Below are 20,281 nucleotides of genomic sequence, written 5' to 3'. Positions count from 1 at the left end.
CTTCCAGGTTTTACTGTTGTGTTTTAACTCATCAACCAGTACGATGGCTGGGACTTCCAGTTTTACATGTTGTGTTTTAACTCATCAACCAGTACGATGGCAGGGACTTCCAGTTTTACTTGTTGTGTTTTAACTCATCAAACCAGTACGATGGCTGGGACTTCCAGTTTTACATGTTGTGTTTTACCTCATCAAACCAGTACGATGGCTGTGACTTCCAGTTTTACATGTTGTGTTTTAACTCATCAACCAGTACGATGGCTGGGACTTCAGTTTTACATGTTGTGTTTTTAACTCATCAACCCAGTACGATGGCTGGACTTCCAGTTTTTACATGTTGTGTTTTAACTCATCAACCAGTAACGATGGCTGGGACTTCCAGTTTTACATGCTGTGGTTTTTAACTCATCAACCAGTACGATGGCTGGGACTTCCAGTTTAACATGTTGTGTTTTAACTCATCAAGCAGTACGATGGCTGGGACTTCCTTTTACATGTTGTGTTTTAACTCAATCAACCAGTACGATGGCTGGGACTTTCCAGTTTTAACATGTTTTGTGGTTTTAACTCATCAACCAGTACGATGGCTGGGACTTCCAGTTTTACATGTTGTGTTTTAACTCTCCAACCAGTACGATGGCTGGGACTTCAGTTTTACATGTTGTGTTTTAACTCATCAACCAGTACGATGGCTGGGACTTCCAGTTTTACATGTTTTTTAACTCATCAACCAGTACGATGGCTGGGACTTCCAGTTTTACATTTGTGTTTTGTTGTTTTAATTAAAAATCAGGATCCTGTGGGAAGATGAAAGGAAAATAACCAGAGACCAGTCATTCTCCATGACAACTGTAGTTGCTACGTCCCTGAGAGACCAGAGACCAGTCATTCTCCATGTCAACTGTAGTTGCTACATCCCCTGAGAGACCAGAGACCAGTCATTCTCCATGTCAACTGTAGTTGCTATGTCCCTGAGAGACCAGAGGCCAGTCATTCTCCATGACAACTGTGTATGCTACGTCCCCTGAAGAGACCAGTCCATTCTCCCATGACAACTGTAGTTGATACGTCCCCTGAGAGACCAGAGGCCAGTCATTCTCCATGACAACTGTAGTTGCTACGTCCCTGAGAGACTATTGTTCTGTGGTGTAACTTGATTTGAACAAAGATTCTATTGTTCTTGTGGTGTAACTTGATTTGGACAAAGATTCTATTGTTCTGTGGTGTAACTTGGATCACTGTTTCAACTCTACTGAGAATTGGTTGAAATCTTTACTGAGCGCCTGACAAAACATCTTCAAACAGGTAGAAACTGTGGTGGTTCTCCTGGGCCATCTCTGTCACCCTCTAAACCACACCCTCTTACCCTCATAAACCACCACCTCTTTACCCTCTAAACCACACCCTCTTATCATCTAAAACCACACCCTCTTACCATTCGAAAACACACCATCTTACCATCGAAACCACACCCTCTTACAATCTAAAACCACACCCTCTTACCATCGAAACACACCCTCTTACATCTAACCACACCCTCCTCTGACCATCTAAACCACACCCTCTTACCATCTAAACCACACCCTCTGACCATCTAAACCACACCCTTTCAAACCCATCCTAAAATAAACCCACCCCTCTTTAAAAGCCCCCTTCTTGCAACACACCCTTAGGGCTGTGTTATGTGTGTGTGTGTGTGTGTGTGTGTGTGTTGTGTGTGTGTTGTGTGTGTTGTGTGTTTGTGTGTGTGTGGTGTGTGTGTGTGTGTGTTGTGTGTGTGTGTGTGTGTGTGTGTGTGTGTGTGTGTGTGTGTGTGTGTGTGTGTGTGTGGTGTGTGTGTGTGGTGGTGTGTTGTGTGTGTGTGTGCCTGCCTGCCTGCGTGTGTGTGCAAAGTGCATGCTTAGGTGAGTCTGTGGTTGATTCAGCTCTGCTGCTGCTCAGTGTGGCTGAGGCTGGAGGCTGGAGGCGTAGGAGGCCTGCAGAAAACCACAACTGTTTCCACTGACTCTATGACCTGTTTGGTCTTAGCAAGTGATAAGATGAGACAGTGCATCAATGCCATTCAATGTCCCCAGTAGAAGTAGTATTAAAGGGAATGTATGGAGGGTCAGACAACCAGATAGCAACTTAAACACGTTGTCTTGAGTGGGACATCGTCAGCACCAATCGGCACCTATTCTGTATTGGTCTGAACAGACATGGGTTCAAATACTATTTGAAATCATTTCAAATACTTAAATTGGTGCTTGATTGAGCTTGCTGGCTAAACGGACCAATTGAACGGTCTCAACCGCAACCATCTGGAACTCCAGGCAGGCCAGAGCAAACGCTCAAGGTATTTGAAAGATTTCAAATAGTATCTGAACCCAGGTGTGGTGTGAGCTTCCTACGTGAGTGACTAAACGAGCATCAAGTGGTTCAGCAAAGGTGTGAAAGATGACGGCCTCCTACACATAGAGATGGGTAGAGGGCACTTGTTGACACAAAGCCTGTTGTAGCATGGGCAGTATCATTGAAGAAGTCCACGGAGGCCATGATGGTAGAAGGTAGGGGTGGGCCCTCTTTCTAACTCTATGCTCCTACGCTGGAGTGGAAATACCCCTCTGCTATGCTACTCTCAGACAGTCTCCACCAGACCCGAGGATGGGTAAGGCTGTTTATCGCTCTGATCACACTGTTAGGTGAGTAAACTTTTACATTATTGGTCTTTATTGATCAATTTGAGATGAAAACATATGGTTGGTTCTCCGTTCTTTCACTGTAAATATTAGATGTGTTATTGAAAGTTATTTTTGACACAGTCCAATCTGTGGTCTATTCTGTGTATTGTAGGCCAGTGATCTGCATAGCAGCACATGTGTATTGTAAAGGGACTTTTGTTTTAGTCTTTAACATTGTTGCAGTTTTCAAAGCGTTCATCCTAACACTGTTCCTCTGCCTTCCTGTAGGTGCTGTTTCCTCCAGTCAGTTCATCCTAAACACTGTTCCTCTGCTACCTGTAGGTGCTGTTTCCTCCAGTCAGTTCCTCCTAACACTGTTCCTCTGTTACCTTGTAGGTGCTGTTTCCTCCAGTCAGTTCATCCTAAACACTGTTCCTCTGCTACCTGTAGGTGCTGTTTCTCCAGTCCAGTTCATCCTAACACTTTTTCCTCTCTACCTGTAGGTGCTGTTTCCTCCAGTCAGTTCATCCTAAACACTGTTCCTCTGCTACCTGTAGGTGCTGTTTCCTCCAGTCAGGATTGGGATCTCTGCAGCAGAGGTGGAGCTGAGAGTCAGACCAGGAGACAACGTCGTTCTTCACTGTGACATCAGACACAACGTAGAAACAGTTCTGGATCAGAAACTGTTCTGGTGGGAGTGAAACGTGTGAGCTTCTGTCTTCAGGTCTCTAAAGAGCCCTGTCCCACGCTTCACCCTCCTATGGAGGCGCTCTCTGAGATTCTTTATGATCTACTGATTGAGAACATCACTGAGTCTGACCTGGACTGTACTACTGCGTCACCATGGGGAGAGAAGAGCAGAAGAGATCCGACGAGGCTGTATATTACCTGGAGGTCTACCGCTATGGAAACATCACCACTAGGATTCCTTGGTGAGAACAAACTCCTTTTTTTTTTCTACATGTTTCTGTTTAATCGATTGGTTTCATTTGGAAAAGTCTATGTAAAGTTTTAAATGTATTTTATGTGACTAAATTGATGGAGGAACATTTATTTACCTTTGTATCATCAGAAGATGTTTTTACTGTCAACAATATCAGTGTAAACACAAATTTCCCTGTGGAAAGGACACCTGATTGATTGGTCTGAAAATAACATAGAAAGTGGCCCACTGATAATGTACCTCACCTTAAACAGAGAACATCCAGGACAACCCTGACCTGAAAGTTGTCTGATCTGGGTCCTGGTACTGGCCTCCAATCTCTGTTCCTGCTCCTCATTCATGCTGCCTTCTGGGTCAAGAAATTACACAGTGAGTCAGGAGGACATTGGGGGGATAAATGCCTACTGATAATCAGTTAGTTTTGTTACGTATCAAAGTGTTTGTCATGTTAGCAGTTGATGTTCCTCTTCAATAACATGGACCCAAAACAAATCAGGGGGAGAAAAAGTGGTTTATTCAGGAGAACGAATCATAGATGTTATGCTGGGAAGTAGATGGTCGATGTCATTCTTCCCTGTCCTCAGTGATTCCTCCACAGAACAACTGGACATGAGTCATATTTAACCCTCCAACCCTAGCCTGTGGTCGACCAATTAGAATTCCTTGTAGTAAAATTGGGCCAATGGCCAAAAAACAAGTATCCTGTTACAGGCTCAATGTATAGACGATTTGGACCAATGAAAGCCTGAGATGTAGCTATGAGTCCCGGACTGAAATTCCTACACAGATTCTAAACAGATTCTACACAAGATGTTGAACTGAAAAACAACTATTTCCATTGATCATTAATGCCCCATTGACCTCTAGTCCTCTGTGTTGTGTATTATCTAAAATATTGTTACAGTCCCTTACTGAATGACATGTCTGTTCTTCCCTACTGATATGACGACTATCTGTTGACGTGTGTACTAGTTTTAATGTTTGTTTTTTTAATATTAGGAGCAAGGAGGAATGCCTGAAAATAACCAGAGACAGTCTCTCCATGACAACTGTAGTTGCTACGTCCCTGAGAGACCAGAGACCAGTCATTCTCCATGCAACTGTAGTTGCTACGTCCTGAGGACCAGAGACCAGTCATTCTCCATGACAACTGTAGTTGCTACGTCCCCGAGAGACCAGAGACCAGTCATTCTCCATGACAACTGTAGTTGTTCGTCCCCTGAGAGACCGAGACCAGTCATCTCCATGACAACTGTAGTTGCTACGTCCCCTGAGAGATGTAATAGGTTTTTCTATGATAAAATCAGTGTTGTTTTCTAGAAAATCGTGCAATACTTGTTAATGGAGTCTTTATGCTTTGTGTCTTTGATAAGTTGTGTGTGTTACCCATTACCCAAGGTGTTTTAGACCAATTAAATGTATTCCCTCATTAAAAATGTGAATTCTCAATTATGTAAAAAAGGTTATCTTTACTTTTATCTGTAGCTATGTGACTGTTTAAGCATTTTGTTTGAGAATGTACTATGGTCACCAAGCAATAAATACTTACAAACAATGATACATTTGACATTTTGTTATATATTTATTTTAAATTCATCATTATCAATGCATACAAAGTTTCCTTTCAATAAAGTATTTTAGTGCAGGTCCTTTTCTGAGGACTGACTTGGTCAAGACTTTCTTTAGATATATTTGACTCTATCCTAGAAACCTAAGACTGTAAAACGGTCAATAAAATAAATTATATTTAATTAACAAACAAGTAAAAAGTTCATGAACATTTTTTTTTTAGATAAAAGTTTTGAGAAACTACCCCCCAAAGGCACCTTCAAATAAAATCAGTAAACGAATCACTTGAAAAGAAAAACTGAACTTGTACAAAGAACAGAATAATTCTCAAAAACAAGCTCATTTAATTAATTTATTTTGTTTTTAAAATCACATCCTTTCTCAAAGCTCAGTTCCAAAAGAAACAAAAAGCGACAGTGGTTAGAGAGTTGGGCCACTAACCGAAAGGTTGCTTGATCAAATCCCCGAGCTGAGAAGGTAAAAAATATGTGTTAAACCCAATGTTCCTGGCCGTCATTGTAAATAAGAATTTGTTCTTAACTGACTTAGCCTAGTTAAAAAAATGCTTTTAACTAATTTCCAGGTTTTCCAGAATCCTGGTTGGAATATTCCCGATTTTCCCTCTAGATTCTGGGAATCTTCTGACCAGGATTCCAGGGAAACTGGGAATTTGGGAAAGTTATCTAAATGTTGCAACCGTACACATACTAGAAATCTCCCCCAAGCAAAGCTCTGTGACTGCACTGAGGAAAGTCTAGGAACCATTGAACAGCTCTGTGACTGCACTGAGGAAAATCTTAGGAACCACTGAACAGCCTGTGACTCACTGAAAAAAGTCTAGGAACCATGAACAGCACTGTGACTGCACTGAACAAAAGTCTAGGAACCACTGAACAGCCCTGTGACTGCACTGAGGAAACCGTCTCAGGAACCACTGAACAGCCCTTGTCGACTGCACTGACTAAAAAAGGTCTAGGAACCACTGAACAGCCCTGTGACTGCACTGATAAAAAGGTCTAGGAACCACTGAACAGCCCTGTGACTGCACTGAAAAAGGTCTAGGAACCAACTGACAGCACTGTGACTGCACTGATAAAAAGGTCTAGGAACCACTGAACAGCCCTGTGACTGCACTGGATAAAAAGGTCTAGGAACACCTGTACAGCACTGTGACTGCACTCCCCCAATCCAATAAACTACAGTTGCTTCTATCGTACAGGAGAAGAGCTCTGAAGAAATGCCCCTAGTCAAGAAATAAAAAGCTCAGCTCTAAACACCAACGCTGAACATAGGAGGCGATCAAACATAGTATGGATCACACTGCTTCCAAATGAGCTGAAACGAGCACCCGATCATTGGTCTACTTATTAGACTTCCTTGCAGAGACAAATTTGGGCACCTAGGTATCTTACACCCTTTCATCCTCTTTGTCCCTCTGAGGACATCCGGCCAGAGGGGTATACTACAAAAGCAGGATCAATGAGTTAGCCAGCTAACTTACCTAAACGTTATGAAAATAGCTTTTTATACCTTTAACAACCAAAGACAACCAAAGACACACATATCTAAGTTTAGCTTTTCTTAATGAACAGAAAATCAATAGTTATTTCTGGTTATTTATCAAAGTTAGATGGTTAATTGATTCTGCTTTGTAGTACCAAAATGGTACCGAAACTATAGCAACGACTGTCTTCCTGTTTTCAGAGTATTCCGTCTAGTATGAGTTTAATCAGTTTAGAGACTGCTATGCAACTCAAGAGTTTGGTACCTGCCCATTGACTAGCCATTGCCAAAATAACATGTTGTCCGGCAATCTGCGTTTTAATCGTCCAGAACAGTATTTTTTCTGGTTTCAAAAATTACTCTTTGTTGGCTTTGAAAAAATATATCAATCCTATTGCTCATGTTTTTATCTTTCAAACATGTAATCCCAGCCAATCCCAGCCATTACAAACATGTAATCCCAGTCAAACATGTAATCAGTCAAACATGTAATCCCAGCCAAACATGTAATCCCAGCCAATCCCAGCCATTACAACATGTAATCCCAGTCAAACATGTAATCCCAGTCAAACATGTATCCCAGCCAAACATGTAATCCCAGCCAATCCAGCATTACAAACATGTAATCCAGTCAAACATGTAATCCAGTCAAACATGTAATCCAGCCAAACATGTAATCCCAGTCAAACATGTAATCCCAGTCAAACATGTAATCCCAGCCAAACATGTAATCAGCCAAACATGTAATCCAGTCAAACATGTAATCCCAGTCAAACATGTAATCCCAGCCAAACATGTAATCCCAGCCAATCCCAGCCATTACAAACATGTAATCCCAGTCAAACATGTAATCCCAGTCAAAATGTAATCCAGTCAACATGTACCAGCAAACATGTAATCCCAGCCAAACATGTAATCCGGTTTTTAGAAAATCAAATCTATAAGACTAATGTTCATGTTTCCTCTCAGCTTTTCCTGGCTGACGTTTTCCAGATCTCTCTCTTTTAAAAAAAAAAACAAGAGTTTCATAACCTCAAGAGACTTCCCTGGTTAAAAAAATGAACATAAAAAAGTGTTTAAATTCCAGTTAACGGTCAGAGATTGTTCAGGCCCCCTTGTGGCCGTTCTGGGGTATGATCTTTCCTCTTCTTAAAAAGGTTCTTGAGTTTGGACGACTTGGCGCTTTTGTCTTTGTCCTTTTGGTGCCTCTCGCCTCTCATCTCCGGGGGCAACGTGTTTAGGGACCGGCCACTCCTCGGAGGCGGAACAGGAGGATTCCCTTCTCGCTCTCCTCCTTCCGTGATCCTCTGGGGCAGGTCAGGGGTTGTTGCTGGGGTCGTTGCTGGGGTGATACAGGACTTCTCCAGAATTCCGTCATACACCAGTTCGGTCAGGTGGTCGGAGGTATAAGGGTCAGGGGTCGGGGTTTGTTTCCATGGCGTGGACAAGGTGAGGTCAGGTTGTCCGAACTGACCCCAATCCAAAACCTGCGGACCGTGACCCACTTGGGACGACTCTGCATACTCCTCCCTGGATATCCTCCGTTTGGGGATTTCCGGGGCCCTGTCGACCCTGTCCGGGTAGATCTTCCCAGTGGGAGTATCTATGGATCTGTCAATCTCATCYCTGTTTGTTCGTCTGCGAGTGTGAGAGCACATCTCATGGTGTTCGTCTATCGATATCTTCCTCGTGGCGGCGGATGGTGGTTCCACTGGGAACTCTATCTTCRTCCTGAGCATCTTGTGAGAAGAGTTGCTGTCCAGATGAAGGGTCAGTTTGTCTCTGGACATCYCCATCCTCCTCTGAGCGCTGTCGGCTAAGAGGTCCACCTCCTCTCGGGATATCCTTCTCGTTGGAGTTCCAATGGCCGCCACCATTTCTTCTCTGGGCCTTCCTCTCATGGAGTTGTTGAATGAGACTTCCACCCTGCTCTCTCTCATCATCTGTCTMGAGCCGGTGTCCGGAGACACACCGATCACGTCTGTAGATAGAAGAGACCTCTTCTTTGAGACGTGAGTCTCCAACGGAAACTCGTGACACTCATCTCTGGATGACCTCCTTGAGACGTTGTCCATCGAACGACCCAAGACCTTTTGGGCTGCTGCGTTGGCGGGGGGTCCATGGAAGTCTCACTTTTGACTCTTTGCATTTTCCCTTGGAGCAGTGTTGTCCGAGAAGAAAAGTCGGCTCGTCTTTAGACGATGTCTTCAATGTGGCTTCATCCAAGGAAGCTCCAGTTCTTCTCTAGATATCTTACGAACGGGGGATTCCGTTCCTGGATGACTTCTGCTGACAGGAGGGGTCCTGTCAGAATAAATCACCTGAGAATCTCTGTAGAGAGAAGGAGAGAGAGGGGGAGAGAGAGAGGGGGAGAGAGGGAGAGGAAAAGATATAGAGAGAGAAGAATCCATCAAGGTTCACAAAGTTTCAATCACACATTGAAAATACTGTAAGTGTCACCGTGAGTCACCTTGTAATCAGCCGACACAGAGAAGGTTGTAGAAAATTGGAATCGAATTGTAACTCATTTTTATTTCCTAAATTGAAACTGTGCGACTCCCCCTCTCCGCTGGGCGTTGATGAAGATCTGCTCCTCTTCCTCGAAGCAAGGGAGCGTGGTGGTGATAGGGATCAGGATATCAGGGTCGGCGAAGGAGGAGAGGAAGAGGAGGCGTGTCCAGAACGCCGTTGACGACACACGGTGGAGGTAGAGCCACGAGAGCGAGGGGAGCGCTTCATTGGTGGAACTAGGGTTGCAAAGGAAAGGGAACATTCCGGTAACTTTTTTTTTAAATCCCAGAAAATGTGGGGCACATTTTGGGGATTTTTTTCCATTTTGTTAATTTTATGGAAAACCTATTCATGGAAAACCTCGCAAAAATAACACTAAACCTGATTCAACTAAGCAGCTAATCACTTAAACATTTAATCAGTATGGCAGTGGTTTCCTCAACCTCTCCTCGGACCCCCAGCTGTTCCAAACCTCTCCTAGAACCCCCGCTTGTCCAACCTCTCTCGGGAACCCGCTGTTCCAAACCTCTCCTCGGGACCCCCAGCTGTCCAAACCTCTCTCGGGAACCCCAGCTGTTCCAAACCTCTCCTAGAACCCCAAGCTGTTCCAAACCTCTCCTCGGAACCAGCTGTTCCAAACCTCTCAGGACCCCAGCTGTTCCATGTGTTTGATCTATTCCAGAGCTAGCACCTGATTCAACGTGTCAACTAATCGTCAAGCCCTTGACTAGGTATGGCATGAGATTGATTACCACGGTGATCCATAAACATACACTCACCGTGCTGTAAATGTGTTTGCATAAACATGTCTGCTTAATGACCATATTATATTGACCAACTGAGCGACTGATTGCTTAACCTACCCAAGACGGGTGCTGAGGATTCTTCCATCAGATCCTCCAGAGAACCTTGTATTGTTTCATGATAGGAAGGGAAGGTGGGAACAGACACCCTGGGCATCGCCACCCAGTTAGAGTCTGAATACAGCGTGGCTGTCAGGCTGGCCAGCCCAGAGTTCCTGAGGAGAGGGAACCACACAGACGCTCTATCTGTTGCCAGCGGTGGAGACGCTCCGTAGGCAGGCCGTGACTTCTGATAGGGCGTTCCTGTGAGGGATGTCAAAAGCACAGTTTACGTCAGCTAGTTACTTCTGGTAGGGCGTTCCTGTGAGGGATGTCAAAAGCACAGTTTACGTCAGCTAGTTACTTCTGGTAGGGCGTTCCTGTGAGGTGTGTCAACAAGTCTTACGTCAGCTAGTTCCTTCTGGTAGGGCGTTCCTGTGAGGGATGTCAAAAGCACAGTTTACGTCAGCTAGTTCCTTCTGGTAGGTCGTTCCTGTGAGGGATGTCAAAAGCACAGTTTACGTCAGCTAGTTCCTTGGTAGGTCGTTCCTGTGAGGGATGTCAAAAGCACAGTTTACGTCAGCTAGTTCCTTCTGGTAGGTCGTTCCTGTGATACACACACAGGTGCAGACTGTTACAATACAGTAACATGTCAGTTAGTTACTTCAACATACAGTAGTTTAGTATGTTACTGTGTGACACAACGAAGTCAAATCTGTTACAAAAACTCCGTCACAAAAACCACGTCAACTCCGTCACAAAACCACGTCAACTCCGTCACAAAAACCACGTCAACTCCGTCACAAACCAACGTCAACTCCGTCACAAAAACCACTCAACTCCGTCACCAAACAACATCAACTCCGCCAAACACCGTAACCGTCACCAAAACCACGTCAACTCCGTCACAAAAACCACGCCAACTCCGTCACAAAACCACGTCAACTGTCACAAAACCACGTCAACCGTCACAAAACAACGTCAACTCCGTCACAAAACACGTCACAAAACACGAGAAAAGCAACTGCAACTCACAGTTGTGGACCGTGGCAAGATAAATGAACAACAGCAACCATGGGGAAATTGACTTCTGATGTAATCAAATCAGAAATAGCCTCATCGGTAAGTAAGAGTGAGAGTAAACATGGTTTCTAGTTGAGGTTAGTTACAAGTCCAGTGTCCTGGCTTCACATCATTCTAGTTAGGTTTTACAAGTCCAGTGTCCTGGCTCACATCAGTTCTAGTTGAGGTTAGTTACAAGTCCAGTGTCCTGGCTTCACATCAGTTCTAGTTGAGGTTAGTTACAAGTCCAGTGTCCTGGCTTTCACATCAGTTCTAGTTGAGGTTAATACAAGTCCAGTATCCTGGCTTCACATCAGTTCTAGTTGAGTTAGTTACATGTCCAGTATCCTGGCTTCACATCAGTTCAAAAGACTGAAGAGTGACTGAAGAGACCGCCTGGGAGCTGTGTGGGAGAGCCAGTCAGATCAGCTCAATCAGATCACACAACTTTAATTCTGCCAATGAGAGGACTACATGAAATATTCTGCATGCATGGTTAGGATTGGACAAAACGGATGAAAAGTAGATTCATGTCAAATTAAAATGTCCATTAGTCTCATGTGGATTCTCGTTATGTCCACATTTTTATCGACTGAAATTCAAAGTGATTTGTTACAGTTATGTTTTTTTCTCCAGTGCATCTGGTCTCGTTATCTTCATAGTTTTAGTCAGGAAAAATAGGTTGCTGACAAGTATTTTTTGTCATAGTTATGTTGACTAAATTAACACTGTGTGTGTGTGTGGTGTCCGTGTGTGTGATCTTGTTCTTCTATCCTCGTGGGGACCTGAAATCCCCACGTCCCCATGAGGACAAGGCTATTTTAAGCTTAGGGGTTAAGGTTAGGAAAAATATGATTTTTGAATGGAAATCCATTATTGGTCCCCACGAGGATAGAAATACGTGTGTGTGTGTGTGTGTCTCACTTGGCCTCCAGGATCTTGGTGTCAACATCGTCCAGTGAGGAGCTGTGAGCCACGTGGAACGTCCCCATGAGGGAACTCCTCTTCTTCTTGATCTTCTCTGCTGGACAGGATATACACATACCAAGGGGTGAGGTCACATCCTCCTGGTCATGTCCATACCAAGGGTGAGGTCACATCCTCCTGGTCATGTCCATACCGAGGGGTTAATATGAGGTCACATCCTCCTGGTCATGTCCATACCAGGGGTGAGGTCACATCCTCCTGGTCATGTCCATAAAGGGTGAGGTCACATCCTCCTGGTAATGTCCTACAAGGGTTAATATGAGGTCACATCCTCCTGGTCATGTCCATACCAAGGGGTTAATATGAGGTCACATCCTCCTGGTCATGTCCATACCAAGGGGTTAATATGAGGTCACATCCTCCTGGTCATGTCCATACCACGGGGTTAATATGAGGTCACATCCTCCCGGTCATGTCCATACCAAGGGGTTAATATGAGGTCACATCCTCCCGGTCATGTCCATACCAAGGGTTGAATATGAGGTCACATCCTCCTGGTCATGTCCAACCAAGGGTCTAATATAGGTCACATCCTCCTGGTCATGTCCATACCAAGGGGTTATATGAGGTCACATCCTCCTGGTCATGTCCATACCAAGGGGTTAATATGGGTCGCATCCTCCTGGTCATGTCCATACCAAGGGGTCAATATGAGGTCACATCTCTCCTGGTCATGTCCATACCAAGGGGTTAATATGAGGTCACATCCTCTGGTCATGTCCAACCAAGGGTTAATATGAGGTCACATCCTCCTGGTCATGTCCATACCAAGGGGTTAGTAGGAGGCAATCCTCCTGGTCATGTCCATACCAAGGGTGAATATGAGGTCACATCCTCCTGGTCATGTCCAAACCAAGGGTTAATATGAGGTACAATCCCTCTGGTCATGTCCATACAAGGGTTAATATGAGGTCACATCATCCTGGTCATGTCATACCAAGGGTTAATTGAGGTCACATCCTCCTGGTCATGTCCATACCAAGGGGTTAATATGAGGTCACATCCTCCTGGTCATGTCCATACCAAGGGGTTAATATGAAGTCACATCCTCCTGGTCATGTCCATACCAAGGGTCAAATGAGGTCACATCCTCCTGGTCATGTCCATACCAAGGGGTCAATATGAGTTCACATCCTCCTGGTCATGTCCATACCAAGGGGTATATGAGTCCACATCCTCCTGGTCATGTCCATACCAAGTTATATGAGGTCCATCTCTCCGGTCATGTCATACAAGGGTTAATATGAGGTCACATCCTCCTGGTCATGTCCATACCAAGGGGTTAATATGAGGTCACATCCTCCTGTCATGTCCATACCAAGGGGTTAATATGAGGTCACATCTCCCTGGTCATGTCCATACCAAGGGTTAATATGAGGTCACATCCTCCTGGTCATTCCATACCAAGGGGTTAATATGGAGGACAGATGCCTAGTTTAATGCATTATCCTGGTCATGTCCACACCAGGGGTTAATATGGAGGACAGATGAATTGTTAATGCATTATCCTGGTCATGTCCACACAGGGGTTAATATGGAGGACAGATGAATTGTTTAATGCATTATCCTGGTCATGTCTACACCAGGGGTTAATATGGAGAACAGATGACTAGTTTAATGCATTATCCTGGTCATGTCCACACCAGGGGTTAATATGGAGGACAGATGAATTGTTTAATGCATTATCCTGGTCATGTCTACACCAGGGGTTAATATGGAGGACAGATGAATTGTTTAATGCATTATCTGGTCATGTCTACACCAGGGTTAATATGGAGGACAGATGACTAGTTTAATGCATGTATCCTGGTCATGTCTACACCAGGGGTTAATATGGAGGACAGATGACTAGTTTAATACATTATCCTGGTCATGTCCACACCAGGGGTTAATATGGAGGACAGATGACTAGTTATATGCATTATCCTGGTCATGTCCACACAGGGGTTAATAGGAGGACAGATGAATTGTTTAATGCATTATCCTGGTCATGTCTACACCAGGGGTTAATATGGAGGACAGATACTAGTTTAATGCATTATCCTGGTCATGTCTACACCAGGGGTTAATATGGAGGACAGATGATTGTTTAATGCATTATCCTGGTATTGTCTACACCAGGGGTTAATATGGAGGATAGATGACTAGTTTAATGCATTATCCTGGTCGTCACACCCGGGTTAATATGGAGGACAGATGACTAGTTTAATGCATTTCCTGGTCATGTCCACACCAGGGTTAATATGGAGGACAGATGAATTGTTTAATGCATTATCCTGGTCATGTCTACACCAGGGGTTAATATGGAGGACAGATTACTAGTTTAATGCATTATCCTGGTCATGTCTAACACAGGGTTAATATGGAGGACAGATGAATTGTTTAATGCATTATCCTGGCATGTCTACCACCAGGGGTTAATATGGAGATAGATGACTAGTTTAATGCATTATCCTGGTCATGTCCACACCAGGGGTTAATATGGAGGACAGATGACTAGTTTAATGCATTATCCTGGTCATGTCCACCCAGGGGTTAATTACAGCCCTGTGTTCTTTCTTCTTCGTGAAGTCAGTGAAATAGTCAATCAATCAGTTGATGAATCAATAAACATGATTGGTTTACGTCTCTCTCCTACCTCCTCCTCAGCAGTGGCCAGCTGCAGCTCAGCACTGTGTTTCTTGACGTTGTAGTACTGGCCAATCAACCAAGATCAACTACTTAACCAACAACTAATCCACCAACCAACCAATCAACCAATCTACACAACCAATCAACTAATCACCAACCAATCAACCAACCAATCAACTAATCCACCAACACCAACTAATCCACCAACCACCAACCAATCACCTAATCCCAACCAATCAACTATCACCAACCAATCAACTAATCCACCCACAATCCACATCAACTAATCCACCAATCCACAATCCAACCAATCCACCAATCCACCAATCCACCCAACACAACAACCAACCAACCAACCAACCAACCAACCAATCACCACCAACCAATCAACCAATCCACAAAATCAACTAATCCACCAACCAACAAACCAACTAACCACCAACCAACCAACCAACTAATCCCACCAACCAACCAACCAACTAATCCACCAATCTACCAAACAACCAACCAATCCGCCAATCAACCAATCTACCAACCAATCAACTAATCCACCAACCAATCAATCAACTAATCCACCAACCAACCAACTAATCCACCAACCAACCAACCAATCAACTAATCCACCAACCAATCAACTAATCCACCAACAATCAACTAATCCACCAACCAACCAATCACAACCAACCAACCAACCAACCAACCAACCAATCAACCAACCAATCAACCAATCCACCACCAATCAACTAATCCACCAACCAACCAACCAACTAATCCACCAACCAACAACACACTAATCCACAACCAACCAAACAACCAACTAATCACCAACCAACCAACAACTAATCCAACAACCAACCAATCAACTAATCCACCAACCAACCAACCAACCAACCACAACCAATCAACAACCAACCAACCAACCAACCAACCAACCACCAAACCAACCAACCAACCAAGTAAGTCTCCTACCTCTTCCTTGGCCGTGTTCAGCTGCAGCTCAGCGCTGTGCTTCTTGATGTTGTAGTACTGGACCTCCACCTCGTGGGTCAGCTGCAGCCAGAGCTGTAGGGCCTCCGGGACAGACCAGTAAGCCATCATGTCCTTCTCTGCCTTCTTTAATGCTCCCCGAACCTAGATACACACACACACAGCAACATGCACACACAGGTACACACACAGGCACGCACACACACAAGCATGCACACACACACAGAAACATGCACACACAGGTACACACACACACACACACACACACACACACACACACAGGAGAAGGAATGGGTTAGAGATTTTGATTGATGGATGGACCGTTTTTACCACCAGCCTTGAGCCAATACTGATAGTGTTTCCTACACTGTGGACTTGCTTCAGTTTGGGTTAGAGTTAGCTAAGGTTATAGTTAGGTTAGGTAGGGTAAGGTAAGGTAAGGTTAGGGTTAAGCTAGGTAATGTAAGGTTAGGGTTAGAGTTAGCTAAGGTTATAGTTAGGTTAGGTAGGGTAAGGTTAGGGTTAAGTTAGGTAATGTAAGGTTAGGTAAGGTTAGGGTTAAGTTAGGTAATGTAAGGTTAGGGTTAAGTTAGGTAATGTAAGCTTAGATAAGGTAAGGTTAGATAAGGTAAGGTAAGGTAAGGTTAGGTAGGGTAAGGTAAGGTAAGGTAGGGTAAGGTTAGGTAAGGTAGGGTTAGATAAGGTAAGGTAAGGTTAGGTAGAGTTAGGTTAGGTAATGTAAGGTAAGGTTATGTAAGGTTAGGTGAGGTAAGGGTTAGGTAATGTAAGGTAATGTAAGGTAATGTAAGGTAAGGTTAGGTAATGTAAGGTAAGGGTTAAGTTAGGTAATGTAAGGTAAGGTTAGCTTAGGTTAGGTAAGATTAGGGTTTGGTTAGGTAATGTAAGGTAAGGTTAGGTTAGGTAAGGTTAGGTAAGGTTAGGGTTCGGTTAAGTAATGTAAGGTAAGGTTAGGGTTAGAGTTAGCTAAGGTAAGGTTAGGGTTAAGTTAGGTAATGTAAGGTAAGGTTAGGTAAGGTTAGGGTTAAGTTAGGTAATGTAAGATAGGGTTAGGTTAGGTAGGGTAAGGTTGGATAGGGTACGGTTAGATAGGGGTTAGGTTAGGTAGGGTAAGGTAAGGTAGGGTAAGGTTAGGTAAGGTAGGGTAAGGTTAGGTAGGGTAGGGTAAGGTTAGGTAGGGTAAGGTAAGGTAGGGTAGGGTTAAGTAAGGTAGGGTAAGGTTAGGTAGGGTTAGATAAGGTAAGGTAAGGTTAGGTAGAGTTAGGTTAGGTAATGTAAGGTTAGGTAATGCAAGGTAAGGTTATGTAAGGTTAGGGTTCTGTTAGGTAATGTAAGGTAAGGGTTAAGTTAGGTAATGTAAGGTTAGGTAAGATTAGGGTTTGGTTAGGTAATGTAAGGTAAGGTAAGGTTAGGAAAGGTTAGGGTTTGGTTAGGTAATGTAAGGTAAGGTTAGGTAAGGTTAGGGTTCGGTTAGGTAATGTAAGGTAAGGTTAGGTAAGGTTAGGGTTAAGTTAGGTAAACTAACCCTACTAACTTACCCTCCTAACGTTACTATCTTAACTTAGCCTACTAACCTTACCTAACCTTACCCTATCTTCTTTAGCATACCTTACTCCTAACTAACCCTATACTTACCTACCTACCTTACCCTATTACCTTACTACCTAACCTTACCCTATCCTTACTTACCTCTCCTTAATCTACCTTACCCTTCTCTTATCTATTATCTTACCTTACCTATCGTTACTTTACCTAACGTTACCGTATCTTACTTTACCTAACTTACCCTATCTTACTTTACCTAACCTTACCCTATCTTACTTTATTAACCTTACCGCTATCTTACTTTACCTACTTACCTATTTACTTTTTCTAACTTACCCTACTTACTTTACCGTACTTACCCTTGCTATTTTCTAACCTTCCATCTTACTTTATCTAACTTACCTATCTTACTTACCTAACTTCCTATCTTACTCTTTATCTAACTTACCCTATTACTTTAGCTAACCTTACCCTTCTTACTTTATCTAACCTTACCTACCTTACTACCTTACCTACTCTTACTTTAAACTTACCCTATCTTACTTTATCTAACCTTACCTAACTTACCTACTCTTACCTACTACCTTACCTACTAACCTTACCTTACCTAACCTTACTCTTACTTACCTAACTTAACCTAACCTTACCTAACCTTACCCTACACCTAACTAACCTTACCTTACCTAAGCTACCTTATCTAACCTTACCATCACCTTTACATTACCTAACTTACCTAATTACTACCTACCTTACATTACCTAACTTAACTTAACTTACTAACTTACAACTCCTAACTTAACCTTACCTTAACCTTACCGTAACATTAAACCTAACTTAACCCTTAGCTAAACCCAAACTGAAGCAAGTCCACAGTGTAGGAAACACTATCAGTATTGGCTCAAGGCTGGTGTAAAACGGTCCACCCATCAATCAAAATCTCTAACCCATTCCTTCTCCTGTGTGTGTGTGTGTGTGCTGTGTGTGCGTGTGTGTCATCTGTGTGTGTGTGCCTGTGTGTGTGTGGGATGTTGCTGTGGATTAGGTTCGGGGAGGCATTAAAGAAGGCAGAGAAGGACATGATGGCTTACTGGTCTGTCCCGGAGGCCCTACAGCTCTGGCTGCAGCTGACGAGGTGGAGGTCCAGTACTACAACATCAAGAAGCACAGCGCTGAGCTGAGCTGAACACGGCCAAGGAGAGTGGGACTACTGGTTGGTGGTTGGTTCAGTCTTGAGCTGCTGGCTGGTGACACGTCAAGGAAGTAGGAGACTACTGGTTGGTGTTGGTTTGGTGGTTGTGTTTGGTTGGTTGTTGGTGTTGGTTGGTTGTTGGTTGGTTGGTGGTTAGTTTGGTTGGTGGATTAGTTTGGTTGGTGTTGTTGGGTTGGATTAGTTGTTGGTTGGTTGGTTGGTTGGTTGGATTAGTTGGTTGGTTGGTTGTTGGATTAGTTGGTTGGTTTGTGTTGGTGGTTATGTGTTGGTTGGTGGATTGGTTGGTTTGTGGATTTGTTGGTTGGGTGGATTGGTTGGTTGGTTGGTTGGTGGATTAGTTGGTTGGTTTGGTGGATTAGTTTGGTTGGTTGGTTGGTGGATTAGTTGTTGGTTGGTGGGTGGATTAGTTGATTGGTGGTTGGTTGGTGGATTGTTTGGTTGGGTTGGTTGGTTGGTGGATTAGTGATTGGTTGGTTGGTTGGTTGGTGGATTAGTTGATTGGTTTGGTTGGTTGGTTGGTGGATTAGTTGATTGGTTGGTTGTTGGTGGATTGGTTGGTGGTTGGTTGATTGGTTGGATTGGGTTGGTTGGTTGGTTGGTTGGTTGGTTGGTTGGTTGGTTGGTTTGGTTGGTTTGGATTGGTGGATTGTGATTGGTGGATTAGTTGATTGGTTGGTTGGTTAGGGTTTGATTGTGGATTAGTTGATTGGTTGGTTGTTGGTTTGTTGGTGGATTAGTTGATTGGTTGGTTGATTGGTGGATTAGTTGATTGGTGGTTGGTTGATTGGTTGGTTGGTGGATTATGTTGGGTTGGTTTTGGTGGATTAGTGATTGGTGGATTTGGTTGGTTGGTGGATTAGTTGATTGGGTATTAGTTGATTGGTTGGTTGTTGATTGTGGATTTTGTTGGTGATTGTGTTGGTTGGTGGATTGGTCTTGTATAGGTTGTTATTGGTTTGGATTGGTATGATGTTGGAGATGTTGATTGCGTTGGTTGGGTTGGTTGATTGGGTTGGTTGGTGGATTAGTTGGTTGGGTTTGATTGGTCAATATACAACTTCAAGAACCAGTCCTGAGCTGCAACTGGCCACTGCTGAGGAGAGGTAGGAGAGAGACGTAAACCAATCAATCGTTTATTGCATTATCAACTGAATTGATTGACTTTTTCCACTGACTTCACGTATGCGGAAGAAAGAACATACGGGGCTTTAATTAACCGCTGGTGTGGAACATGACAGGATAATGCATTAAACAAGTCATCTGTCTCCAATTAACCTCTGGTGTGACAAGACCAGGATAATGCATTAAACAAGTCATCTGTCTCCATAATTAACTCTGGGTGTGGACATGACAGGATAAATGCATTAAACAGTCATCTCTCTGCGCATATTAACCTGGTGTGAAACATGACCAGGATAATGCATTAAACAAGTATCTGTCTCCTATTAACCTGATGTGAACATGGACGCAGGAATAATGCATTAAACAAGTCATCTCTCCGCATATTACCTGGTGTGGACATGAACAGGATAATGATTAAAAAGTCATCTGTCCTCCTATTAACCCCTGGTGTGGCCATGATCCAGAATAATGATTAAAAGTAATATATCTCCCCATTAACCCTTGGTGGTGGACTGACAAGATAATGCATTAACCAAGTCATCTATCCTCATATTAACCTGGTGTGGAATGAAGGGATTGGCATTAAACAATTCATCTGTCCTCCATATGTAACCTCTGGTGTTTGGACATGACCAGGAATATGCATTAAACTAGTCATACTGTCCTCCATATTTACCTGGTGTGGAAATGA

General features: G+C 43.6%; 2 long non-coding RNA genes and 1 pseudogene across 2 annotated transcripts; 1 reads left to right on the top strand and 2 right to left on the bottom strand.

Moving 5' to 3' along the window:
• Positions 1-6,023: 6,023 nt before the first annotated feature.
• Positions 6,024-6,308, top strand: LOC111956056 (uncharacterized). The gene is made up of 2 exons (XR_002876192.2): positions 6,024-6,093; positions 6,143-6,308. It is a non-coding gene; the product is annotated as an uncharacterized lncRNA (long non-coding RNA).
• A 1,260-nt stretch (positions 6,309-7,568) lies between these two features.
• Positions 7,569-20,281, bottom strand: part of LOC111955490 (stromal interaction molecule 2-like) — a 34,538-nt pseudogene continuing 21,825 nt past the window's right edge.
• On the bottom strand, positions 9,243-12,200 carry LOC139022525 (uncharacterized). Its single transcript, XR_011474509.1, has 3 exons — positions 12,015-12,200; positions 10,050-10,292; positions 9,243-9,422 (listed from the first exon to the last, which is right to left on the bottom strand). It is a non-coding gene; the product is annotated as an uncharacterized lncRNA (long non-coding RNA).

This window comes from Salvelinus sp. IW2-2015, linkage group LG31, assembly GCF_002910315.2.
Source record: "Salvelinus sp. IW2-2015 linkage group LG31, ASM291031v2, whole genome shotgun sequence".
In the NCBI taxonomy this organism is placed as follows: domain Eukaryota; kingdom Metazoa; phylum Chordata; class Actinopteri; order Salmoniformes; family Salmonidae; genus Salvelinus; species Salvelinus sp. IW2-2015.
The sequence above is the reverse complement of the archived record's forward strand: the minus strand, read 5'-3'. Positions and strand labels throughout refer to the sequence as shown.